This window comes from Mytilus californianus, unplaced genomic scaffold (genome assembly GCF_021869535.1).
Source record: "Mytilus californianus isolate M0D057914Y unplaced genomic scaffold, xbMytCali1.0.p SCAF_7, whole genome shotgun sequence".
Taxonomy (NCBI): domain Eukaryota; kingdom Metazoa; phylum Mollusca; class Bivalvia; order Mytilida; family Mytilidae; genus Mytilus; species Mytilus californianus.
Genome location: NW_026262723.1, coordinates 91,227,348 through 91,241,517, shown reverse-complemented (window position 1 = coordinate 91,241,517; position 14,170 = coordinate 91,227,348). Strand labels below are relative to the sequence as shown.

At 31.4% G+C, this 14,170-nt stretch overlaps 1 protein-coding gene across 2 annotated transcripts in view; it reads left to right on the top strand.

Moving 5' to 3' along the window:
* The first annotated feature begins 1,968 nt into the window (after positions 1-1,968).
* Positions 1,969-14,170, top strand: part of LOC127708738 (tubulin polymerization-promoting protein family member 3-like) — a 45,776-nt gene continuing 33,574 nt past the window's right edge. Inside the window, exon 1 of one of the 2 annotated variants that reach the window (XM_052213866.1) lies at positions 1,969-2,245. The gene's annotated coding sequence lies outside the window, so the exon portion shown is untranslated. The remainder of the gene's footprint in view (positions 2,246-14,170) is intronic. The other variant, XM_052213865.1, reaches the window with a different exon arrangement.

Sequence of the window (14,170 nt, the reverse complement as noted above, 5' to 3'; positions counted from 1 at the left end):
TGGTTCAGTGGTCAAAGTTAAGTTTTTGAGTTTTGGTCTTTTTTTCTAATACTATATGCAATAGGTCAACTATATTTGGTGTAGGGAAATACTTTATGATGTACATGTCAGTCTCGCAGGTTTTATTTGACCTTGACCTCATTTTCATGGTTCATTTCTCAGTGTTAAGTTTTAGTGCTTTGGTCTGTTTTTCTTCAACAATAAGCAATAGATCAACTATATTTGTTGTATGGAAGGATTGTAAGGTGTATATGTCTGTCTGGTAGGTATCATCTAAACTTGACCTCATTTTCATGGTTCATTGGTCAATGTTAAGTTTTCATGGTTAAGTTTGTTTCTTAGATACTACAAGCAATAGGTCAACTATATTTAATGCATACATTGATTGTAAGGTGTACATGTCTGTCTGGCATGGTTCATCTGACCTTGACCTCATTTTCATGGTTCATTGGTCAATGTTAAGTTTTCTTGGTTAAGACTGTTAGAAACTATAAGCAATAGGTCAACTATGTTTGGTTTATTGAATGATTGTAAGGTAAACATGTATTTCTCGTTTGGTTTATCTGACCTTGACCTCATTTTCTTGGATCATGTTAAGTTTATGTGCTACTTGTAGTAAAGCTTTATATTTAGGACTATCAACATAAAATCAATGGTTAATAAAGAAGGCGAGACATTTCAGCGTGTGCACTCTTGTTTTCGTACAAGGTGTAGTAAAAATAGCTGTTGTAGATCTTTTCTTTATATATATATATTTTAAAACTCACCTTATTGTGAAGATCTGCAGTTCAATTGATTTACAGGCAAACATGTTAATTGATGTTTACATGAATCCTCTGTTTAAATATGTTCCAACGTGGCGACTATCTCGAATTCTAAAATGAGCACCAAATCACAAAACAAAATGAAGGATCGCCATACCATCAAATATGCATATAACATTCCTCCTGCCGGCAAAGAGAAGCTATATAATATCAGTGTTAAAACTATATAAAAAAAAGGAAATGTTAAGCTATGTTCTTTTGTGAACATTATTTGATATTAAATGGTGTGCAAAACTAGTCTGCGTAGCTATGTATCATCTGGGAAGATTAATTTTATACTAAATAATAGTTAGTTATCATAGCTAATAAAAAAATCGTGGTATGTCTTATAAATCATTAAGCAACTTTTAACGTTGTGTACCATTTGCAAACCAACTTATTGAGCTGCAGTGTATAGGACCAGGAGATAACCATCTTGAATTTCAGATCGAAAGGAAAAACTCGTTTGGTATATAGTTTAATACAAGGATCTATAACCGTATGTAAATCCTTGTAAGTTAATATGGGGACGATGCATTCACGCTATATAATCAATTAGCGAAGTCATTTCTGTTTCTTACGTAAGTCGGACAAAAAAATATTCATATGGTTATATGCAAGACTAGATCACCCTTTGAACATTTTAAATGCCGACAAGTCAGGGGTCAGTGGTTGTCGTTTGTTGCTGTATATCATATTTGTTTTTCGTTCATTATTTTGTACATAAATCAGGCCGTTAGTTTTCTCGTTTGACTTGTTTTACATTTGTCATTTCGGAGCCTTTTAGCTGACTATGCGGTATGGGTTTTACTCATTGAATTTGTTGAAGGCCGTACGGTGACCTATATTTGTTAATTTCTGTGGCATTTTGTCTCTTGTGGAGAGTTTTCTCATTGGCAATCATACCACATCTTCTGATTTTTATACATAAATTATTATCTTTTACACTGAATAAAAAGTTGAAAATTTTAGCACAAACTGAGTGCATGTACGTTTTTCTGCATGTTATAAGGAGTATTGATCACCACGATAAATATGATAATGAAATAGGAGTACTTAAAATGTTGACATGTAGCTATAGAAATATTATTGTATAAGATTACACAACACTGGCAAATCCGCTCATCAATTTCCGCTTATGAACCAAGTTTTCCTATATGTTTTCAAGTGCAATGTAGTTTTAGTCAATTTGAAATCTTCACCTTTCACGAAAATATCTGTAATTGTTTGTATAAGTTTTCTAAAATAAAAAATTGACCAAAGCAAGTTTACTCATGCGCTTCTACTATTATCATAATATATAAATATAGCGAGAGAGACAGAGAAACATTGAAACCCAACATTTTTTTCTGAAGTCAGTGTCACGTGTTGTGTCAAAGTAAACGAAACCAAGAAGTTGTTTAGAAGCTCTCTGGAGTTATCCAATACACAGAGAGAAAAAGGTAAGACATGATGCTAATTATATTGATTGCTTTTTAGATGTTTGTGTAGTTTGTTAATATGAATTTCCTGCCAACTTACGATAGATATAATTAGTAATGTACTTATTGCAAAAATGTTATTTATTATTGTTCAAGTTGTCAGATAACAGATATTTGATCCTGATAATTTTGATGTGCATACAATTGCATGAACAATTGGTACTTTTGGAAATATATGAGTTTAACGTCACAGCAAGTTTTAATATCGGCATCTTGATTCATGTGATTGCCACTCGTGTATTTTTCATAATTTATCTGAAAATACTAGTTTCTATAATGGATGAATGTCGAGTGCGTCATTTTCATAACAACTGTGTATATGCATGGGTGTATCCTCTGTAATACACAATATTTATCATGACAACTCTATTATATATCTATCGATTGTAAACATCAAATTTACCAATGTATCTATATCAACATCTTCAATTAAAACTACAATAGCTAGGTCACCATATGACACAAACAGATTTCCCACTTTATTATACTAACATTTCTTGGAAAACGTATTTTCTCCTCTCCAGGTCACAGTGGTTTTTTTAAGGCTTTTATGCTTTGACAATGGCAATGTTTATATTTCAGTTTGTTTAAATGTGTATATACAAGTTTTTGTTTAAATGTGTATAAATACATGTTTTTGTTTAAATGTATTTTAATCACTCTAATCATTCTAATCATTTACTCTGCTTTATAATTGTGTAATAATTCATTTTATTGCTCAAATTTTGGGCACCATGATTTGTTAGTAATAAAAAATATTTTATCTTATCTGTTGGTAATGATAACGATGACACAAACTATTGATATTACGCGTGAATCTCGTCTGATCTCTTCGTGATGACACTGTAAGATACAAGGTCGGGTCCCCAATTTTTGCGACTGTATCGGGAGATATAGTAACCAGATTCACATTTGATGCACCTTATGTACTATGCTTCTATCGAGCACGCGCAACATACGTGTTTAACCCTCTGACATAAGTGCTCCTATAATTAGATTTTGTTGAGATGGAATATATATATCACCTCCCTTTCCCAGATTGGTAAAGCCCCTATTATGGATTACTTTTTTGTAGTTTACTGATATCAGCCCCTTACATAGACATAGCCTCTCTCCCCTCTTTTTTTGGGAAATCCCACATGTATGCGCCACTGGAAGTTATCTTGAACTTGAGTTAACAAATTATGCCTTCTGATATTATAAGACTGGCCGATGAACCTCCCGAGAAGATTTAATAATGCATTATAATCTTGTTTGTTTGGGTATGTAGGATTTGTGAAGCTAGGCCAATTGCATAGATCTTCCATTAATACTAAATTAATACATAATAGCCCATTCTTGTTAAGGTATTACATTGACGTATATAATATAATACAATATCTATATAAGTTACAGATAGTTTGCGTCATCTTTGTATCCAGCAGTTCCATTAATGTTCAACTCTGCACAGTGATCGCACGCAGACTTAAGAAAGGCAACTATTTTGGACGGATTAGATTTATTTTTTTCTCAGGTTTCTCGTGTGGAACTTAATGTCATTTTTGTCATTGAATGCTATAAAAATGGACCGTATGTTGTGCCATGTACAACTCCAACAGTATTCGAACCATGTACCGTGGTCGCACACTAATTGAAGATGTGCAACTCCTATTTTGACAAATTTGAATAACTGCGCCGCCGACGACAAGAGCCGTTTTAGTAACTGCTCGACTCCATACGTCCGTCCATCTGCCTGAAACACAAATAGGGTATGTAGTTTATGTAATCTGTATAACTCCACTGAACACTTTTACTTCAACATTAATCAAACTTTTCATGTAAGTGATTTTTTTGGTCAAATTTTAAAATTTACCTGCCTTGCCGATGGCCACTGTAGGTTCAATAACTGCTCGGCCCCATGTACGTACGTCTGTCCGTCTAAAACACAAAGAGGGTACGCAGTTTGTGTCATCTGCAACTCCAACAGTTTTACTTCTACATTAACCAAACGATGTACACGAAAAAGTTATCAGCGACGTGAAAATATGACAGCAGAACTCATTAAGTTTACTTTTGTTGAGACAACGAAGCGTAAACCTGTTTGAGGGACGGGAAAAAAAGTTCAGAAATTGTACGATAAACATATCATCGTCTTTCGTGTATATATAGATATTGTAAAATAATATCTACTACATATAGGGTCACATAGGGGCCCTAGTCATAAACATATAGGGTCCATTTTATACCAATTAAATAACAGAATGGGTGTCTGCTAGTGTATAAAATAAATACAAAGTCCTTAAATGGACCTTTAAAGAGACTAACTTTGAGCATAGATATAATAGCCATTAATATCTGTATTGATATATAATAACCTGTTTAGGAACCCTGACTGTGTTAATACATATATAGAGTACTTGCTGTGTCTAAAGCCTGAAGTTATTATGTCTATTTGAAAAATCAATATCCATGACCATACATACATACATATCTGGACATCATTAAATTGGTTCTGACATAGAGATTAATAATCATTTTGTAGTTCATTAATTTGAATTACTTTTAAAACTGTATGATCTATGTATTAACACAATATAAAGTCTAGATATAACAAAAGAATTGTTGATATCATATAGTCTCTTATCTGAAGCAGAGACATATAATACATGTATTATATGTCTCTGTCTGAAGTATGAAGTACAATATTTATCACAGTTGAAATTTCGAAACATATTTAGTTGAATATCAAAAACTCAAATGAAAACGAAAACAAAAAATTTTATATTTTTTTATTTTCTTTAAATGAACATATATTTTTTTTATTTTTTTATTTATTTTTAGGATCAATAGTAATAAAAAATATAACAGTAAAACATAATATAGATCAAAATCCCAACTCTGAGGTTATATCAATAATCATAAAAAACGGAGAGTTTTGATAATTTTAATTATTAAACAAGATTTTTTAGATGATGATTTAATAGTATCAGCAGAGACATATAATACATGTATTATATGTCTCTGGTATCAGTAAAATATGAAGATATACTTATTATAAAATTTGCATAATGATAAGTATGAGACAATATCTATAATTATAAAATGAGTAGTATCAGAGACATATAATACAATTGTATTATATGTCTCTGGTAGTATGATGGAATTAAAATTGAATCAAACAGTTGTCATGGTTGTTTGAAGAGTAAATAATACTTTTTTTAATTTCTCCAAGAGAAAAGTTTATACAAACACAAACAAAATATACCATATGTTTGTATACAAATAAATATAATACCAACAATCATAATAATTTTAAAATAAAATAGTTTGAGGTAGTTTTTGTAATAATTAAATGTTAAATAAAAAAAGTTGGAGGTAGTTTTTGTAATAATGAAAATGGTGAATGAAATAGTTGAGGTAGTTGTTTTGATAATTATAAAACGATATAAAAGTAAAAGAATGGACTAATATTAATATATAATTGTAAAATGTTGACACAGAGTGTATACGAATAAAGTCCAAGAGAAGTTAAAGACATCTAAATCATGTCAATGGTAAGGTAAGGTTTTTTTTATTTCCAAAAATATACAACAAATGTAAAAACAAATCTTTCATAAAATCTCAATAGGCATATTGCTATTGTTATATAAACAGTATCATGACACAAATTGGATAAAACATCCGAAGTTTTAAACGTTTGAAACCCCCCCCAAAAAATTATAATAAGCATTTTATTAAAAAAAAGTTCAAAGACACTTCATTTTAATGGAGGTTGAGTTCTTTAATTAAAAGATAAGAAATGTTCACAAATATATCAATAGACATATTAACTATGTCCTAACAGTTTAATGGCACAAATATGATCAGACATTTATAACAGTTCATAGAATAACAATCGCACCAAAAATCACAACCAATAAAATGATACTAAAACTTTAACATGCTACTCATAAAACAAAATATGTGTAAAAATACAAACGTATGGAATGAAAAAAAAACAACCAAAAACAGATGCATCTTGGTTTTATCTCACAAATCTCAATAGGTATATTGCTATGTGCATACAAACAGTACCATGGCACAAATCAAACATGTATATCAGTTACATTGCACAAATTGGACCAAACATCACTCTTTTAAAGAATATTTCATGCATGCTCAGTTTTCAAAATCTAAATCAAAACAATATAATGTTGAAAAATAAACTGGTAATAATGAAAGGCACTTTAATTTTAAAATACGAAAGAGTTCAAAGACACCATATATAAATTTTGTATATGACATGATTTCACTTTATTTTAAAAAAAATATATAAATTTTGTAAATGGAAAGGATTTCTTGTATCTTAAAATGAAATGTAAAACAAAAACCATATTTGAAAATTTTGGAACATACGTTTTAATGCCTGTACCAAGTCAGGAATATGAGAGTTGTCTTCCATTCGTTTGATGTGTTTGAACTTTTTGATTTTCCGTTTGATAAGGGACTTTTCGTTTTGAATAATCCTTGGAGTTCGGGAAGTTTTTATACGACCGCAAAAAAAATTTGCGGTCGTATATTGGTATGACGTTGGCGTCGTCTTCTTCGTCGTCGTCGTCGTCCGAAGACACATTGGTTTTCGCACTCTAACTTTAGTTTAAATGAATGGATCTCTATGAAATTTTACCATAAGGTTCAATACCACAAAAGGAAGGTTGGGATTAATTTTGGGGGTTATGGTACCAACAGTTAAGGAAATAGAGGCCAAAAAGGGGCCAACAATAAGAATTTTTGTAACTTCCAGACATAACTTATGTGTTAGTGTATGAATCTCTCTGACATTGTACCACAAGGTTCCATATCACAAAGGGAATGCTGGGATTGATTTTGGGGGTAATTGCCTTAAAATTTTAGGAATTAGGGGCCAAAAAAGGGGCAAAAAACAAGCATTTTTCTAGTTTCATGACAATAACTTGTATGTAAGTGTATGGATCTTTCTGAAATTATTGTACTACAAGGTTCCATATCACAAAGGGAAAGCTGGAATTGAGTTTGGGGGTAATTGCCCAAACCGTTTAGGAATAAGGGGCAAAAAAGGGGCCAAATATAAGCATTTTTCTAGTTTCCAGACAATAACTTGTGTTCAAGTGTATGGATCTCTATGAAATTGTACTGCAAGGTACCATACCACAAAGGGAAGGCTGGGATTGATTTTGGGGGTAATTGCCTCAAAATTTTAGGAATTAGGGGCAAAAAAGGGGCAAAAAACAAGCATTTTTCTAGTTTCAGGACAATAACTTGTGTGTAAGTGTATGGATCTTTATGAAATTGTACTACAAGGTTCCATATCACAAAGGGAAAGCTTGAATTGAGTTTGGGGGTAATTGCCCAAATCGTTTAGGAATAAGGGGCCAAAATGGGGCCAAATATTAGCATTTTTCTAGTTTCCAGACAATAACTTGTGTTCAAATGTATGGATCTCTATGAAATTGTACTGCAAGGTACCATACCACAAAGGGAAGGCTGGGATTAATTTTGGTGGTAATTGCCTCAAAATTTTAGGAATTAGGGGCAAAAAAGGGGCAAAAAACAAGCATTTTTCTAGTTTCAGGACAATAACTTGTGTGTAAGTGTATGGATCTTTATGAAATTGTACTACAAGGTTCCATATCACAAAGGGAAAGCTGGGTTTGAGTTTGGGGGTAATTGCCGTAAACGTTTAGGAATTTGGGGCCAAAAAGGGGCCTAAAAACAAGCATTTTTCTAGTTTCCAGACAATAACTTGTGTTCAAGTGTATGGATCTCTCTGAAATTGTACTGCAAGGTACCCTACCACAAAGGGAAGGCTGAGATTGAGTTTGGGGGGTGATGAATCATAAGAGGGTAAAAAAAATTTGGGGGAGGGATTTTTTTTCCTTTTTTTCATATTTTTTTTCTTTAAAATTTTCCATTTTAAATTGGTTATTTCTGATTGATATATAAAAGCAAATAATAATGATATGGTTTGAATAGGTAAATTAAAATTTTTTAAGTTCTTAGACCACATTCATTCTGTGTAAGAAACCTATGCTGTGTCAAATATTTAATCACAATCCAAATTCAGTGCTGTATCAAGCTTGAATGTTGTGTCCATACTTGCCCCAACTGTTCAGGGTTGGACCTCTGCGGTCGTATCAAGCTGCGCCAAGCGGAGCATTTTATTTTTTTAAGTTCTAAGACACTTCGAATCAAATTAAAATTAACACTTCATTTTAAGTCAAATTTCTGCATATAACAGAATTATAAAATAAAAAATGGTAGGTAGTGGGTAATTATTTTTAGACATGGTAAGAACCCAAGGATTCTGAAAATCTGTCAAAAATTCAATAAAAGATTGTACTAAATTACTAGTTCTAAATGAATAAGTTTACCACATATATTTAATGTAGTCAAATACCCATACTACTTAACTACTATGTAGATTAAAAAACGTAAAAAAAATAAAATCACATGCAACAATAAAATATGCCCGTATACAATGGATATATAAAAAATTATAACAATATAATGTTAAATAATGAATTGGCAATAATTAAAGGCACATCAATTATAAATGTACGAAAGAGTTAAACCATACATAAATACTGTAAATGGCAAGGTTTTTTTTCATTTCCAAAAAATATAAATTATGTATATGGTAAGGATTTCCTTTTATCTACAAATAAAATGTAAAATAAAATCATAATTTGAAATGTTGGCACACAAATTTTAAAAGTTCAAAGACACTTCAAATCAAAATAAATTGTAACACTTCATTTTAAGGTTGATGTATTTATTAAGTGCAATAAAATCAAAGCAGAACAAAATATTGGATAAACTTATAACAAAGGGAAACGTCATTCACATCAATAATATTCATTTTATTCATTGCATTTGATAGAAAATGTGGATTATGTGGCCAATCTAGCCAATTATGTTATAATAAAAAAAAAACACAGACTTTATTACAGGGATTTTCATTATAAAATTGTATAGATTACTTACTTTTTTGTCCATGATGTGCTAGCATTTTTTGTTTACAAAAAGTCCTAAACAACTTTTTCAATCTAAATAACCTCACACAGGGTCACTAAAGTCGAGCGCACATTAGAAGGTGTACTTGAATATGTCTATATTTGTACTTTTTTTTCTCTTTTATCTTTATTCAAAAACTTGTTTTACGGAAATCATAAGTAGCACTGCCTTAAGTTATTCCCTATCTATTAAATACAGAATTGTCAAATATTTGTTCTATATGTTTTGCATTGGAACAACAGAAGGGTACACAATCCTTAAGTCACATTTAAATTGTTAAGAATACTATTTCTTGGTCCTTGTTCTACTTGCTATTGGTAGTGAGTATTCGGGTTCCGGTGCTTTAATTATTTCTGATGGCATATTTGGTGATGATGATAGACTTGAAGGTGGTAGTATCAAGGTCTAAACTGATAGTGGAATGAAATTTGCTGGTGATGTTGATGCGAAGGAAAATGATGGTGAAAAAGATAAACAATTGGGACATAATCATGTATACGCATCTTTTTAAAATGGTATAGCAAGATTCCCAAAAGAATAAAAATAGTGATTGTGCATAGTATGCCCCACATTAGGAATTCTGCAAAAAGAAAACATCAATTATATAATATACATATATTAGTGTTGTTACTATAAATGGTATAATATTGATGACAAATGAAGACGAAAATCATGTAACATACATAGATACAGGTTAATAAATAACTATGATTATCTATTCTACATTGTATGTCATGTTTTTTATACGACCGCAAAAATTAAAAATTTTTTGGTCGTATATTGGTATGACGTTGGCGTCGTCGTCGTCGTCGTCGTCGTTGTCGTCGTCGTCGTCGTCGTCGTCGTCCGGCGTCGTCCGGCGTCGTCCGAAGACACATTGGTTTTCGCACTCTAACTTTAGTTTAAGTGAATGGATCTCCATGAAATTTCACCATAAGGTTCAATACCACAAAAGGAAGGTTGGGATTGATTTTGGGGGTTATGGTACCAAAGGTTAAGGAATTAGGGGCCAAAAAGGGGCCAAAAATAAGCATTTTTGTAACTTTCAGACAATAACTTGTGTGTAAGTGTATGGATCTCTCTGACATTGTACCACAAGGTTCCATATCACAAAGGGAAGGCTGTAATTGATTTTGGGGGTAATTGCCTCAAAATTTTAGGAATTAGGGGCCAAAAAAGGGGCAAAAAACAAGCATTTTTCTAGTTTCATGACAATAACTTGTGTGTAAGTGTTTGGATATTTCTGAAATTGTACTACAAGGTTCCATATCACAAAGGGAAAGCTGGAATTGAGTTTGGGGGTAATTGCCCGAAACGTTTAGGAATTGGGGGCCAAAAAGGGGCCAAAAATAAGCATTTTTCTAGTTTACAGACAATAACTTGTGTTCAAGTGTATGGATCTCTCTGAAATTGTACTGCAAGGTACCATACCACAAAGGGAAGGCTGGGATTGAGTTTGGGGGTGATGAATCATAAGGGGGTTCAAAAAATTTGGGGGAGGGGATTTTTTTTTTTTTTTTTTTTTTTCTTTTTTTCCTTTTTTTTTTCTTTTAAAATTTTCCATTTTAAGTTGGTTATTTCTGATTTATATTTAAAAGCAAATAATAATGATATGGTAGGAGATACACACCAAACAGGATGTGTAAATTATTATATAATAAGTATTGTGAAATAGCAAGAAATTTTCAATTGCACAGTATTGCACAATAGCAAGAAATCTTCAATTGCACAGTATTGCGCAATAGCAAGAAATCTTCAATTTAACAGTATTGCGCAATAGCAAGAAATATCCAATAGCACAATACTGCGCAATAGCAAGAAATTGTCAATTGTACAGTATTGCGCAATAGCAAGAAATATTCAATTGCACAGTATTGTGCAAAAGAAGATACTTCGTATAAATTGCTTATTTCTTGATCAATTTCAATGGGGTTTTATTCTTGAATTCTTGGGGTTCTTTAATATGCTGAATCTAACCGTGTATTAAGTTTTTGGATTTTGGGCCCCGTTTTTAAATTGGTCCACATTGAGGTCCAAAGGGTCCAAAATTAAACTTTGTTTGATTTCATCAAAAATTGAATTATTGGGGTTCTTTGATATGCCGAATCTAACCGTGTATTTAGATTTTTAATTTTGGGTCCCGTTTTTTAAATTTGTCTACATTAAGGTCTAAAGGGTCCAAAATTAAACTTAGTTTGATTTTAACAAAAATTGAATTCTTAGGGTTCTTTGATATGCTGAATCTAAACATGTGTTTAGATTTTTGATTATGGGCCCAGTTTTCAAGTTGGTCCAAGTTGGGGTCCAAAATTAAACTTTGTTTGATTTCAACAAAAATTGAATATATGGGGTTCTTTGATATGCTGAATCTAAACATGTATTTAGATTTTAGATTTTTGGCCCAGTTTTCAAGTTGGTCCAAATTGGGGTCCAAAATTAAACTTTGTTTGATTTCAACAAAAATTGAATATATGGGGTTCTTTGATATGCTGAATCTTACCATGTATTTAGATTTTTTATTTGTGGGCCCGCTATCAAATTGGTTCATATTGAGGTCAAAAGGGTCCAAAATTAAACTTTGTTTGATTTCATCAAAAATTGAATTATTGGGGTTCTTTGATATGCCAAATCTAACCGTGTATTTAGATTTTTAATTTTGGGTCCTGTTTTTTAAATTGCTCTACATTAAGGTCCAAAGGGTCCAAAATTAAACTTAGTTTGATTTTAACAAAAATTGAATTTTTGGGGTTCTTTGATATGCTGAATCTAAACATGTGTTTAGATTTTTGATTATGGGACCAGTTTTCAAGTTGGTCCAAGTTGGGGTCCAAAATTAAACTTTGTTTGATTTCAACAAAAATTGAATATATGGGGTTCTTTGATATGCTGAATCTAAACATGTATTTAGATTTTAGATTTTTGGCCCAGTTTTCAAGATGGTCCAAATTGGGGTCCAAAATTAAACTTTGTTTGATTTCAACAAAAATTGAATATATGGGGTTCTTTGATATGCTGAATCTTACCATGTATTTAGATTTTTTATTTGTGGGCCCGCTATCAGATTGGTTCATATTGAGGTCAAAAGGGTCCAAAATTAAACTTTGTTTGATTTCATCAAAAATTGAATTATTGGGGTTCTTTGATATGCCAAATCTAACTGTGTTTTTAGATTTTTAATTTAGGGTCCCGTTTTTTAAATTTGTCTACATTAAGGTCCAAAGGGTCCAAAATTAAACTTAGTTTGATTTTAACAAAAATTGAATTCTTCGGGTACTTTGATATGCTGAATCTAACACATGTTTAGATTTTTGATTATGGGACCAGTTTTCAAGTTTGTCCAAGTTGGGGTCCAAAATTAAACTTTGTTTGATTTCAACAAAAATTGAATATATGGGGTTCTTTGATATGCTGAATCTAACCATGTATTTTGATTTTGGACATTGGACCATAATAGGTAAATTAAAAAAATTGAAGTTCTAAGACCACATTCTTTCTGTGTCAGAAACCTATGCTGTGTCAAATATTTAATCACAATCCAAATTCAGAGCTGTATCAAGCTTGAATGTTGTGTCCATACTTGCCCCAACTGTTCAGGGTTCGACCTCTGCGGTCGTATCAAGCTGCGCCCAGCGAAGCATTTTATTATTAGTGTAGATTGGTTTGATTTTATAACTATAAACAACCTAATGCTCATTGTATAACATTGAAATATGACATGTTTAGGTGTAGATAAGTTTTAATTGATACTTATAATTTATAGCCACTAAATTTTATTCTTCATTTCTTATAACTAGACACTTTTTATTCTATTACAAGTTTTATTCCTTCTACATTTAATAACAAATCTCATGTAAAGTATCGAAAATAACATTATAGTAAATAATAATTTGAAAGAACCAATAGACAATAATATATAATATATAGAGTAACTGTTATTTTAATAAGAATCAGTCATAGTTTCAAAATAAGAATTTGTTATACCTGTAAATAAACCAGTTGTCTTGTAAGGCTCAGGTGATGTGATGGTGGTTGTAAGTCCAGCAGTAGTAGTTATTGAAGAAGGTGTAGGTGAGGTGATGGTTAATGATTGAGTAGGTATAATGGTTGTAGGCAAAGTGGTTGTGAATGATGGAAAAGGTGTTGATGTTGTTGATACGGCTAGACTAATAAAGGTGACCGTCGTCCATGATGAAATGAGTGCCATTAAAGTTGTTCTTGTAGAGGTGGTCATCGATGGAATGGATGTCATTGAAGATGATACAAGTGATGTTATAGTAGTCATGGTAGTAGATGATATTGGAACTAAAAACACAAATTCTATTAGGATAAAAAAAAAAAGAAGTTAACTTACTAGCAGAGTAAATTAAAATTAAAAAAAAAAACATTTAACCTATATGTCTCTGTAATGATTTTTGATGACAATACCTTTTTTGGTGAAATTATTTGGCTTTTTGTAAAGTATTAAGTGCTTTTTATATATAAGTTGAGCATATGCTATCTGAAAAAAAGTTCTCCTTACTTGAACCTTTTTACCACTCATTCAGCCATCTTCTTGTTTGTTGTAAATTTTTGGAGTAAATTATGAAGCTGATTGAAAAGTAAACGAGTATCACTTATTTATAATATTTTCATTTCATTATTTTAGTCTGACAGTTTTGATAAATTCTGCATATTCAACAAGGCTATGTTTAATTCTAAAATATCCCACTATCATTATTTCTTTCAAGTCTTTCGCATTTGATTAGCAAATTTATTAATATTTTCGCAAAATAAATAATACAATTTAAATTATTTTAATTCCATGTATGATATTCGTAATTAACCTAGCTTTAATTTGGTACCATGTTTGGTACCATCATCTTATTGTGACATTTG